We start from the raw sequence: 12,243 nt of genomic DNA, 5'->3' as shown, positions 1-12,243 counted from the left end.
GCGGTGGTTGAAAGTTGCAAACTTGATTTTGGGCTGGATATCAGGGACAATTGCTGAACAAAGAGAGGTATCTCAAAGTAGAATGGGTTACCTCAACTTCCCTCTATGGAGGTCCTCAGGCAGAGTATGGATTGCTTCTCAGATTCTTTTAAACTCTTTTAATGGTTGAAGGAAGAGGAGGAAGACAGGACTCATCTCAAGGGGAAGAAAAAGGAAGGCATAAAAGTGTTTATATAGTTATATACTATGTACCAGACATTGTGTTAAACTCTTCTTATTTCGTAACAAATCTCATTTGATCCTCACAACAACCTTGTTGGGGGGGGGGAAGGAGCTATTATTATTCTGATTTTACAGTTAAGTAAGCTGAGGCAATCAGAGGTTAAGTGACTTGCCCAGAGTCACTCAACTAGTAAGTATCTGAGGCTAGATTTCAAAACTACTTCGTGGATACAGGTTCAGACATATTATAGTTTCTATCTCACCCGGAGCTTCATTGCTGCCCTGTTGTCTTCAATAAAGAGGCCAAGCTTATCCTCTCTTCTTCTTCTGACTCGTTGCCCTCTGGAATCTAGGGCATCTTTCTGCGTGATTCTCAAAATTGAGACCATACGGTAATCAGTATGGTCTGGGAGAACATGGCCTCATGTCTAAGTGTTTTCTCCAGATGGCTACATTGAGTTTGTTAACTTAAATTTTTGTTTTATCTGTATTTCAATATATTTGATTTCTTTCACAATCCTATTTTAGGCATTTAAAAACATTATCATAAGAAGGGTTACATATACCATTAAATTACCACTAGGGTTCCTGAAAGAACAAAGATGGAGACCTATTGCTCTGATTTCATCCTGGGGCTCTAGGTTAAGTTGTGGGTAAAGGTTTGGGCCAGATTTTGTTTCTCAGAACCAGTAGTAAGAGAAATAGTAATAGCTAATATTTTTTATTCATTCTCATTCAGCAAGTACAAAGACCTTGATGCTGGAAGTTGTTGTTCATTGCCCTTCATTATCAAAGAGGATGGTGGGCATCAGAAAAGTGATGTAATGACTTGCAAGTGAATTGTATTTAAGTGAAGGAAGCACTGTGCAAAGTTACCAGCCTCAATCTCTCTTCCAGAGCAATCTGGGTTCAGTGGCAAGATACAGATCAGGGCTATTGGCTTTCAGGGGGGGGACCTCCAACCACTTTAAGCTAAAGTCTTTAATAGGTCTCAGTTTATCTGAGGAAATGCCCATACAGTGATTAAGGTTAGGTGAAAATGAGACAAAGAATGACTTCTGACGCAGTTAAAAAGTAAATGATTTCTACCTCCCATCCTGTCTAAAACAGTTTCAGGACATTACTCATTTGATAATAATGATATTGGTAAATAATTATTACAGGCAGCATGGTGGAGTATAGACAACTGGCCTTAAAGCCACTGGGTCTTGGATTCAAGTCTCACCTTGGCTATATTCTAGCTGTGTGACCCTGGTCAAGTCACTTTATCTTTTAGTCTTCTAAGACTGTAAGTTGAAAATCAGTTATGACTGACACACAAGTATGAATCTTTATTGATTACTGATTGATTAGTAGATCCAGTTTCCTCTCTGGGATGAGTTCATAGTCTCTATCAAGGAATTCACATTCTCTACCAATTAGACCAATGACAGCTGACTTGTATAAAAGGGTTTTTAAGTTTGAAAAATTTTCTATAGAGAACTCAGCACTATGCTATGTACTCTGCTAAATGAACAAAAGTGTATGTATGTATGCATATATGGTTGTCATGAAACATACATTAAAAATACAAAATAGTAATAAGGGTATAAGGAGCAGTGAATCAGCAAGTAGATATGAAGTGCCTATGAGTGCCAGGCACCAGGGATAGAAACAGTCAAATGATTCAGTCCCTAACCTCAAGACATCTAGGTGCTACAATGGACAGAGCACTGGACTTCAAGTTAGGAAGATCTGAGTTCAAATTATGCTTCAGATACTAGACGTGATCCCTTGGATAAAGAATTTTATCTCAGTCAGTCTTTAATTTCTCATCTGTAAAATGGGAGTGATAACATCTCCCCCAGAAGATTAGGAGGACAAATGAGATAATATTTATAAAGTGCATTGTAAACTTTAATACACTATACATGTGCTAGTCATTATTACTGTTGTTGTTACTCCTATTATCATTAATGGGAGTGATAGTATATAAGGATATATGCAGAAATATCTCTTCAAATCCAAAGCATCTTATGACACCCTGAATCAACTCTCTACCCATAGTCATTGGCTTTCTCTTACTGGCAGCTCTTCTACTCCAAAGGCCTCATCCTGAGTTTATTGAGCTCCTTTTTGGGATCTAACCTCCCTCAGTTGAGGAAACATTCAGGCCAACTAGGCTCACTTCAAACTCGGACCTTCCCATGACTGACTTCTTAAGTTATTACTCCACTTTCTGAATCCTCTTCCCATTTTTAGCTCCCTTTTAGTGTTTTCTGTCCCCAGTTAGATTGTAAACTCCCTGAAGGCAAGATTTGCCTTTTTTTTTAGGTTTTTTTTTTTGCAAGGCAGTAGGGTTAAGTTGCTTGCTCAAGGCCACACAGCTAGGTAATTATTAAGTGTCTGAGGCCAGATTTGAACTCAGGTACTCCTGACTCCAGGGTTGGTGCTCTATCACTGCACCACCTAGCCTCCCCTCTGTCTTTCTTTTTGCTTGTCTTTGTATTCCTAGTGCAAAGCACATATTAAGTGCTTAACAAATGTCTTGTCATCCATCATCCATCCATCCATCCATCCATCCATCCATCCATCCATCATCTGTCTGTCTATCTATCTATCTATCTATCTATCTATCTATCTATCTATCCATCCATCCATCCATCTACCTACCAATCTATCAATTTGTTGATCTATCTTCTATCCATCTTTTTAGCTACAAAATTTACTAATTTAAATATAGGTATTAAAATAGTAGATGATAATTAGAACTAATAAACTAATTTAAATATCAAATTAGTTTTGAGAGGAAGAGCACTAACAGCTAATGGGCAGTAGGGAAAGTCTTGAAGACATGGAGCAGGTGATATTTTTTTGAAGGAAACTTGAGATTCTGAGAGAGAGAAGAGACAAGGGAGAGTGCTACAAGTGTAGGGGACTGCCAGAACAAAGGCATGGAGATGAGTGATGGAGTGTGGTGTATATGGGACAGCAAGAAGGTCAACATGGATGGATTATAGAGTGTGTGGAGGAATTTGATATGGATGAAAGCAGGCAAAGAGGGTAAATTGGGACCAGTTTGTGAAAAACTTGCAATGCCAGTCACAGGGACTTCTTATTTTATCATCATCATCATCATCATCTTCATCTTCATAGCTAGTATATGTGCAATAAGAAACCACTGGATTGTTTTTGAGTAGGAGGTGACATGGATGAACTTTGTAAAAATCATTTTGACTGCTATGTGGGAAGGTAGATGAAACCTGAAAGTTAATCTATGTTCTTTCAGGTGCCCTCTATTCCTTTTCTTCATAGGGCACGGATCTGGAACTTTCAGGGATCTTAGAGATCAACTTGTTTCTAGAGGTGATTAGGTAGCACTCTAGAGCACTGGACCTTCAAATTAAGCCTTTGATGCCTCTTGTGTGACCCTTGGAACATCAGCCTCTATCTAGTTTCCTTATAAAATAGCACTGCCACATACTACCCCCAACCCAGGGCTGTTGTGAGGATACTTATAAAGCACTTTTCAAACCTTAAAAAATCATATAAATATTATTGTTGTCCAATATCTTCATTTTACAGATAAGAAAAATGAAGTGACTAACTCAAGGTCGCATAGGTAGAAAGGGGGCAGAGCTGGGATCGGACTCAGTTCCTTGTGCCAAAACTCAAAGTCTTTCCAGTATATATCAAACTGCTCAGTGTTCTAAGATATAAATGCAGGTAGCTTAACTATTCAGCATCATTTCCTTTGGGGCTCACCTAGAGAGGACGGATGGGATTTTCTTGGTGTTTGAGAGGACCAAGATTTTGTGGATAAAGTACTGGCCTGGGAGTCAGTAACATCTGAGTTTAAATCTTGCCTCAGATACTTATTGTCATATCAGCTCTTGTAGATTCAGTTATCTCACCTGTAAAAGGAGAAGGTTAGAATAGGTGGCCTCTGAGTTTCCTTCTAGCACTACATTGATGATCCTACCATCATTGATCCTTTATAGACTTCACAGAATGAGATGGCTGTAAAATAGCTGCTGATCCACACTTGGATACCAGATCAAATCACTCTATCCTTGCCTCAATTGTTAGCATAGATCTACCTTGGAAGCCAGTCTGGAGAAGCAAACAAGTCTCAAAAACCATTATAATAGTTTCATGGGCAATTTTGCTCCTATTTGAATTGATTTCTCATAATTTTGTGTATGACCCCTCCCAATTAAACCATAATTTCCTGAGAGAAGGAACTGCCTCACTTTTTTTGTTTGTATCCTTATTGCTTAACTTGGTGCTTATGCGCTTTTATATGTGCTTTTTCAATTCCTTCCTTCATTTCTTCCTTTCTTCCTTCTTTCCTTCCTTTATTTTTCCATTCTTCCTTTCTTCCCTCCTTTTATTTCTTTTTTTCATTCTTCCCTCCCTTCTTCCCCCCTCCTTCCCCCCCTCTTTTCCTCCCTCCCTCCCTCTCCTCCTCCCTTCCTTCCTCCCTCCCTTCCTCCCTCCCTTCCTTCCTCCCTTCCTTCCTTCCTTCCTTCCTTCCTTCCTTCCTTCCTTCCTTCCTTCCTTCCTTCCTTCTTTCCTGCCTGCCTGCCTGCCTGCCTGCCTTCCTGCCTGCCTGCCTTCATTCCTTCCTTCTTTTCTCAGGAGAAATAAGTTCACTTAGAAGACTTCAAGAAAAGAGGCTGGACAACCTCTGGTTGGGGAGGGGCATGTCTGATTTTGGGACAAGGCTAAATAGATGTTTAGTCCTACCTGACACTTGTTCCTTAATAATTTGATTGTTTGATTGGCAGGTCCTTGTACTCAAGGTGACAGGAAGTTCCTGTTGTGCCCCTAGCTGCTGTTCCCTTCCCCTTTCAGGTTATTTTCATCTATTCTGTATATATATCTTGGATATTCCTAGATATTGTCCATGTGGTTCCCTTCATTAGAGTATAAACTCCTTGATAGGAACTCTGTTATTTATTTACTTTTTTGGGGGGGGGGACGAGTCCTTTCTCCTCAGTGTTTAGCTTATGGCAAATGCTTAATAAGACTTGTTGATTGAATTTTAATTGATTGAGATAAAAACAGAAGGGGAAAAATGAGACCAAGTGACCGCTAATGCCACTGACAGTAATAGTTAGGTCTGGAATAGCTAGTTTAGGGAAAAGAAAAAAAAAATTGCTTTCTTGATTATGGTCTGTCTTCTCTCCTTATCCTACCCCCATCTGGGTAATAGGAAAATAAAGCTATCAGGATCTTAAAGATCTCTAATCCATTCCGAGAGATAAGGAAATTGGAAGGGTTGGATTGGGAAAGGACTTGCCTACACTTATCCAGCTAGTAAGTATCCAAGGAAGAGTTCAGAGCCAGTCTTCAAGATTAAATAATGTCTCACGGATTTGTCAGCCAGACATTTCATCTATACTATTGCATCTTATTTATATTTTTAATCCATTCTACCTTTCGAAAAAAAAAAAAACTTCTTTTAACCCCAACCCTCTTTTTGCTAATAACTGTGTTTCCAAAGTTGTTTGGGGTGGGTGAGATTTGCTGTAGGAAAGATACCTGGGAGCAGCCTCTCCTTAGGTCACTGGCTCCTCCTCATCTGAGTTTGGGGACTCCAAGTCATAGATTCCTTGTTCTGGTGTCCAAGTAACTTTTTTTTTTTAGATTTCTTTTTTCAAGGCAAATGGGGTTAAGTGGCTTGCCCACGGCCACACGGCACACAGCTAGGTAATTATTAAGTGTCTGAGGCCAGATTTGAACTCAGGTGCTCCTGACTCCAAGGCCAGTGCTCTATCCACTGTGCCATCTAGCTGCCCCACCAAGTAGCTTTCAAAATGAAATTATAGGAATGACAAGTCTTTTCCCTTTCCTTTTTGCTGATGTTAAGGTGAAAAGAAAAGATTAGAATCTCAAATTCCTCTGCCAGAAAAGAATTTGACTCCTATAAGATGTCCTTCTCCTTCCCCCAATTCATACCAATTAAAGGAGTGATATGAAATTGCTTTCTTTTTCCTTCCATCTGAAAAATCTTCTGGAACCTTATGGTGAAATTCCAGCAAATCCCCAGAAGAGGGAAGTCTTGAGATATTCTAGAAATTTTTCAATAGATCCAAATCTGCATGAGAAGAGAAAAAACAACCTCCCCAAAGCCTGGAAACTCCCAGCCTCTCCACCAAAGACTCAAATTGCATGGGTTATATTGGGAAATCTCTTAAACCTGAGGTCCTAAGACCTTCTAGGAGAGTGATTCCTCCATTTCTATCCATTTGATTGGAGGTCAGTAAGTTAAGAGATAGGACTGAAAGATAAAAGTTTAATTAGCATCGACTGATGAACAGTTGCCAAGTGGATAACAATGACCCTGAAACAGAGAAACATTCATTATATAGGGTTTTACACAATCTCAGGAAGATATTTTGTGACAAAGAGGAAAATTCTATCAACCTATCAAGTGAGGTAGCTCAGCCACTTTCCTTATTTGGGAAGGTAAAAAATAGAGACAGGATGCCAGGCAGTTTGAGGGAGAATGTGTTAGCCTTGGACAGGGTTGACCAATACTAGGTCTGTTCCAGTGAGATAAAGTTTTCTCTGCAAAGTTAATCTCATCAAAATGTCCAAGTTAGTGGAGGCCTCCCTTCAGGAATACAAGGTCAAAGTCAGCTTAACCTTACCAGTCTGGAAGGTCTCTATTTATAGAACCCCCACCCCCACCCCGCCAACTCTGTTGCTCATTCCTCTATGGTTATTTTTTTCCAATTCTGAGCATATACAGTTTCTTCCACAGAAGAATTGAGAATATTGATTCCAAGTTCATATATGGTCTTTGAAACTAACTGTGCCATCTTAGACCATTCCTATTCCTCCCCCATCTAAGTTTTCTTCTCTGTAAAATGAGGGGGTTAGACTGGATGGCCTCTGAGATTCTTTCTAAGTCTAGATCTATGACCCAAGACTTGGGCGAGTGGTTTATCCACTATGGACCTTGGTTTCCTCATTTGGAAATGAAAGGGATTGTTCTAGTCCAACTATTCTTAAAAAAATTGATCTCATAATCCCTTTGTACTCAAAAATTATTGAGGGTCGGGGTAGCTTTGGCACAGTAGGAGGACCTGATTTCAAATCCAACCTTAAATACTTGTTATTTACTGTTAACCCCAATTGCTTCCACCAAAAAAATCCCCAAACCTCCCTCCCCCAATTATTGAGTTCCCCAAGCACTTTTTGTTTAGGTGGTTTATAGCTATTCATATTTACTATATTAGAAATTAAAGTTGATAAAATTTTAAAATATTTATTAGTTCTTTAAAAAGAAAAATAGCTTCTAATATAAATAACACATTTTAAAATGCAAAATAGCTGCATTTCCTGAAACAAACAAAGTTTGATGAGAAGAGAAGCTTAAGAGAACAGCTGGATTCTCATAGCTTCTTCTGCCTTTAATCTGTTGTGATATGTGATTTTGGTTGAATTATATGAGGAAAAGTCAACCTCCTACAGATGTGGAGTTAGAAAAGGGAAGACTATTTTTGTTGTTGCTCAGTCATTTCCAATTCTTTGTGACCTCATTTAGGGTTTTCTAGCAAAGATATTGGAGTGGTCTGCCATTCCTCTCAATAGCTCATTTAATATATGAGGAAAATGAGACAAACAGCATTAAATGATTTGCTTAGAGTCACACAGCTAGGAAATATTTGAGGCTGGATTTGAACTCAAGTCTTCAGACCTGGTTTTTGATCTACTGTGCTCCCAAGCTGCTCAGGAATATTTGAATAATTAGATAATGTTTTCTTATTATTATGAAAATAACTTTGACCTCATGGGCTCATTGAAAGTATCTCAGGAGGGGTGGCTAGGTGGCATAGTGGATAAAGCACCAGCCTTGGAGTCAGGAGTACCTGGGTTCAAATCCGGTCTCAGACACTTAATAATTACCTAGCTGTGTGGCCTTGGGCAAGCCACTTAACCCCATTTGCCTTGCAAAAACCTAAAAAAAAAAATAGTATCTCAGGAATTCTGAGGGGTCCATGCATCAGATTTTAAGAACCACTTTACTAGATTGTTTCTGAGGATCCCATTTATATCTATGACTCTATGTCTCTATTATCCTATAATTTTTTTTTTAGTTTTTATTTTTGCAAGACAATGGGGTTAAGCAACTTGCCCAAGGTCACACAACCAGGTAATTAAGTGTCTGAGGTAAGATTTGAACTCAGGTTCTGCTGACTCCAGGGCTGGTGTTCTATCCTCTGCACCACTTAGCTGCCCCACTGTGTCACCTAGCTAGCCCGAGTTTTTTAATAGACTGCCATTCCCTGGAGGAGGGTCTTTCCCTAGGTTTCTTTTTCTTTTTCTTTTGCAAGGCAAATGGGGTTAAGTGGCTTGCCCAAGGCCACACAGCTAGGTAATTATTAAGTGTCTGAGACCGGATTTGAACCCAGGTACTCCTGACTCCAGAGCCAGTGCTTTATCCACTGCGCCACCTAGCCGCCCCTCCCTAGGTTTCTTGACAGTGAGAAGTCCTAATCACAAGTCAGACGTCTGCCTTCTTGGACAAATCAGTACTGGAACCAGTGCTGTATTTTATCCAGAAGATCTGGATTTGAGGTCATAAATTGAGGGGAGGAGCAGGTGAGATCAGGGGCCCAACCTTTTGGCCCAACCTTTTGTGTGTCATGGACTGATTTAGCAATCTGATGAATTTTCAGAATAATATTTGATGCTTGTATTCATTAAAGGTTAGTGGAAAAAAAATGTATTTTTTTCCAGTCTAAGTTTACAAATTATTCTAAAGTCTATTCACAGACCCCTAGGATAAGAATCCTTTAACTAGATGATGTCTGGCTCTAAAACTGTGATTCTTTAGCCCTGTAGGATCACTTCATTATATCTGAGAGGCTCTCTTCCTTTCTATTTCCTCCCCTCAGGTCACAAATATTTATTGAATACTCACTATGTACTAGACCCTAAACTAGATGTGGTTACTCCTTGAAATGCAAAGAAATTACTTAGGGTGGGGTGACAGGATTGATAGAATAAGCAACAATACATTAATATGGACCAATCAGAACAGTTAGACTTGGGTAGTAGTAAGGTACTGAGGATGACATAGGATGCATGTTTTAAAGGATAGTAAAGAGAAAATTCTACTCCTCACCATTCAAACTGTGATCCTCTTGATGCTGGGGTGGGATTCACCTAAGATTTTTAAAGATTTTATTTATTTTGAGTTTTACAATTTTTCTCCTAATCTTACTTCCCTCCTCTCACCCCCTGCAGAAGGCAATTTGCCAGTCTTTACATTCTTTCCATGGTATATACTAATCCAAATGGAATGTGATGAGAGACAAATCATATCCTTAAGGAAGAAACATAAAGTATAAGAGATAGCAAGATCAGATAATAAGATATCAGGTTGTTTTTTTTAAATTAAAGGTAATAGGGGTGGCTAGGTGGCACAGTGGATAGAGCACTGGCCCTGGAGTTAGGAGTACCTGAGTTCAAATCTGACCTCAGATATTTAATAATTACCTAGCTGTGTGGCCTTGGGCAAGTCACTTAACCCCATTGCCTTTCAGAAATCTAAAAATAAATAAATAAACAGATAAATAAATAAATAAATTAAAAGTTAATAGTCCTTGGTCTTTGTTTAAACTTCACAGTTCTTTCTCTGGATACAGAGGGTATTCTCCATTGCAGAGAGTCCCAAATTGTTCCTGCTTGTTGCACTCATGGAATGAGCAAGTCCATCAAGTTTGATCATCACCCTCATGTTGCTGTTAGGGTGTACCATGTTTGTGTACCATGTTTTTCTGGTTCTGCTTATCTTGCTCAGCATCAGTTCATGCAAATCCCTCCATCACCTGAGATTTTTAACAAATAGTTTTGTTTGATTAGCCTAGGCCTTATGAAGGGGAAGTGGGGTTCATTACCTGCTTCACAGAGTTATTGGAATGCCCAAATGAAATGTAGATATGTGTGTGAAGTGTCTTGAAATTTTCAAAACACCATATTTATTTCATTGATGATGATGATTGTAATTATGCCATTATGGGTCTGGGTACCTTCTTGCTGGTGTTGCTATGTGAAGAACTGCCACCAAGTGTCTTGCTACAGGCTTCTATTACCGAGGATTTATAAAACATTCATTGATCTCCATGTATATGAATTTTCTAATAAAGCTTTTTTGCCTTATTTAATATTTGATTTTTCCAATATGTTAAAACCACTTTAACATTTTTCTTTTTAAATTTTGAATTCCAAATTCTCTCCTTCTCTCCCTCCCTCTCCCCCTCTCATTGAGAAGGCAAGTAATTTGACATATGATTTACATGTGTAATCATGAACTGACTCCACTGTTCTTTGCTCTTTGTTGATTATTCCCATTTGATGAATGAGGCAACATGCTGAAGGGTATACATGGAATAAGCAGCAGGGTACAAATTAGGGAGAAGGAGGTAAGCACTTATTAAACACTTTGATTAGGCCAGGTTCTTAACTAAATGCTTTACAATTATTATTTCAACCCTGGGAGGTAGGTACTCTCATTATCCTTGTTTTATAGGAAACTGAGTCAGACAGAGGTTAAGTGACTTGCCCAGGGTCACACAACTAGGAAGTGTCTGAGTCTAGATTTGAACTTGAATTTTTCCTGATTCCATACCAAGTGCTCTATCTATGTGCCACTAGTTGCCTACAGAATTAGAAATATAGGTCGCCTGACTTTAGGTTCAGCGTTCTTTCAGTCTCTGTGGAGTAGCATAATAGATAGATCATAGGATCCTAGATTTAAAAGAAGAGGGAACCTTAAACATCTCCTAGTTGTGTGTGTGTGTGTGTGTGTGTGTGTGTGTGTGTGTGTGTGTGTGTATGTTTGAGAATCAGTTTTTAAATATTTTTCTGTATACCATTGATTGTTATTGTTATAATTACTCTTACCATTTAGACCTATTGGAAATATGTAGGTATGTTAGAGCAGTTTTGTTCTTTTGAGAGAAACTTCTTATCCTCTTGCCCCCAGGTCTCTGGTTTCCCAGGATTCAAGTCTCCACTTATGTTCCAAGGTCACAGAGAGGTTAGATTGGGGAATATTTGGATGCATTTCTGATCAGCCAGCACCATCCACCTTAGGGGCTGCTCAGGGAGCAGAATAGGCACTTGTCCTCTGTCTCTTCCTCTCTTTCTCCATTCTCCACTTCCCCCTCTCTTCTTCCCCCCCCCCCAACACCCTCCTCCCACTATGGGCCCATCCCACAAATGTTCAGAACTCTGGACCTCTTGGCAGTGAATTGCAGGAAGCACGAGGAATGATGAGAAATCAAATTCAATAAAGCTATGATTTCTTTTCTTGAGTTTCCTTTCCATTCTTAATTTGTATATCCCATTCCCTTCCCCCTTCTCCCCCTGCCACTAATTTCCTGTTTAGTTTCCTTCATTTTCTTTGCAAGCTACTCATTTCCCTTTTTACTGATCAGACACTAATAGAACTTTAGAACTGACAGGGCCCTCAGAGATCAGCACAACCCCCTTCATTTTACAGCTGAAGAAACTGAGGTCCAGAGAGGGAAAGAGATTTACTTAGTCATACAAAGAGTTAAATGAATGAGTTGGGATTTGAACTCATGGCTTGTGACTCTCCCCATTTTCCCTAGTGCTATTCAGTAATTTGCTCAATTTTGCCATTTCTGTCTCTAAAATATCTGTCATATATCTTTCTGTCATCCTATAAGCACCTTAGGCATCCATCAGTTTTTTTTTCCTGGACTATTGTAATAATCTCCTAATTTGTTTCTCTTTTCAAGTCCCTTCCTTCTCTGATCCATCCTTCATATAATTGTCAAATCGACCATGCCACTACCCTGACCAGGGAGCTTCAGTGGTTCCCTTTACCTGGAAGATAAAATGGAAATAATAATATAATAATACAGGTGGAAATAATATGGAAGCAATAATAATGACACAAATGGGAATAATAATAATAAATTGGAAATAATTATGATAATAATGAGAGCAACTAACATTTATTCAGCATCTGTTTTATACCAGATATTGTGCTAA

The sequence above is a fragment of the Macrotis lagotis genome, chromosome X (assembly GCF_037893015.1).
Source record: "Macrotis lagotis isolate mMagLag1 chromosome X, bilby.v1.9.chrom.fasta, whole genome shotgun sequence".
NCBI classification, from domain to species: Eukaryota; Metazoa; Chordata; class Mammalia; order Peramelemorphia; family Peramelidae; genus Macrotis; species Macrotis lagotis.
This window is presented reverse-complemented; position numbering follows the sequence as displayed.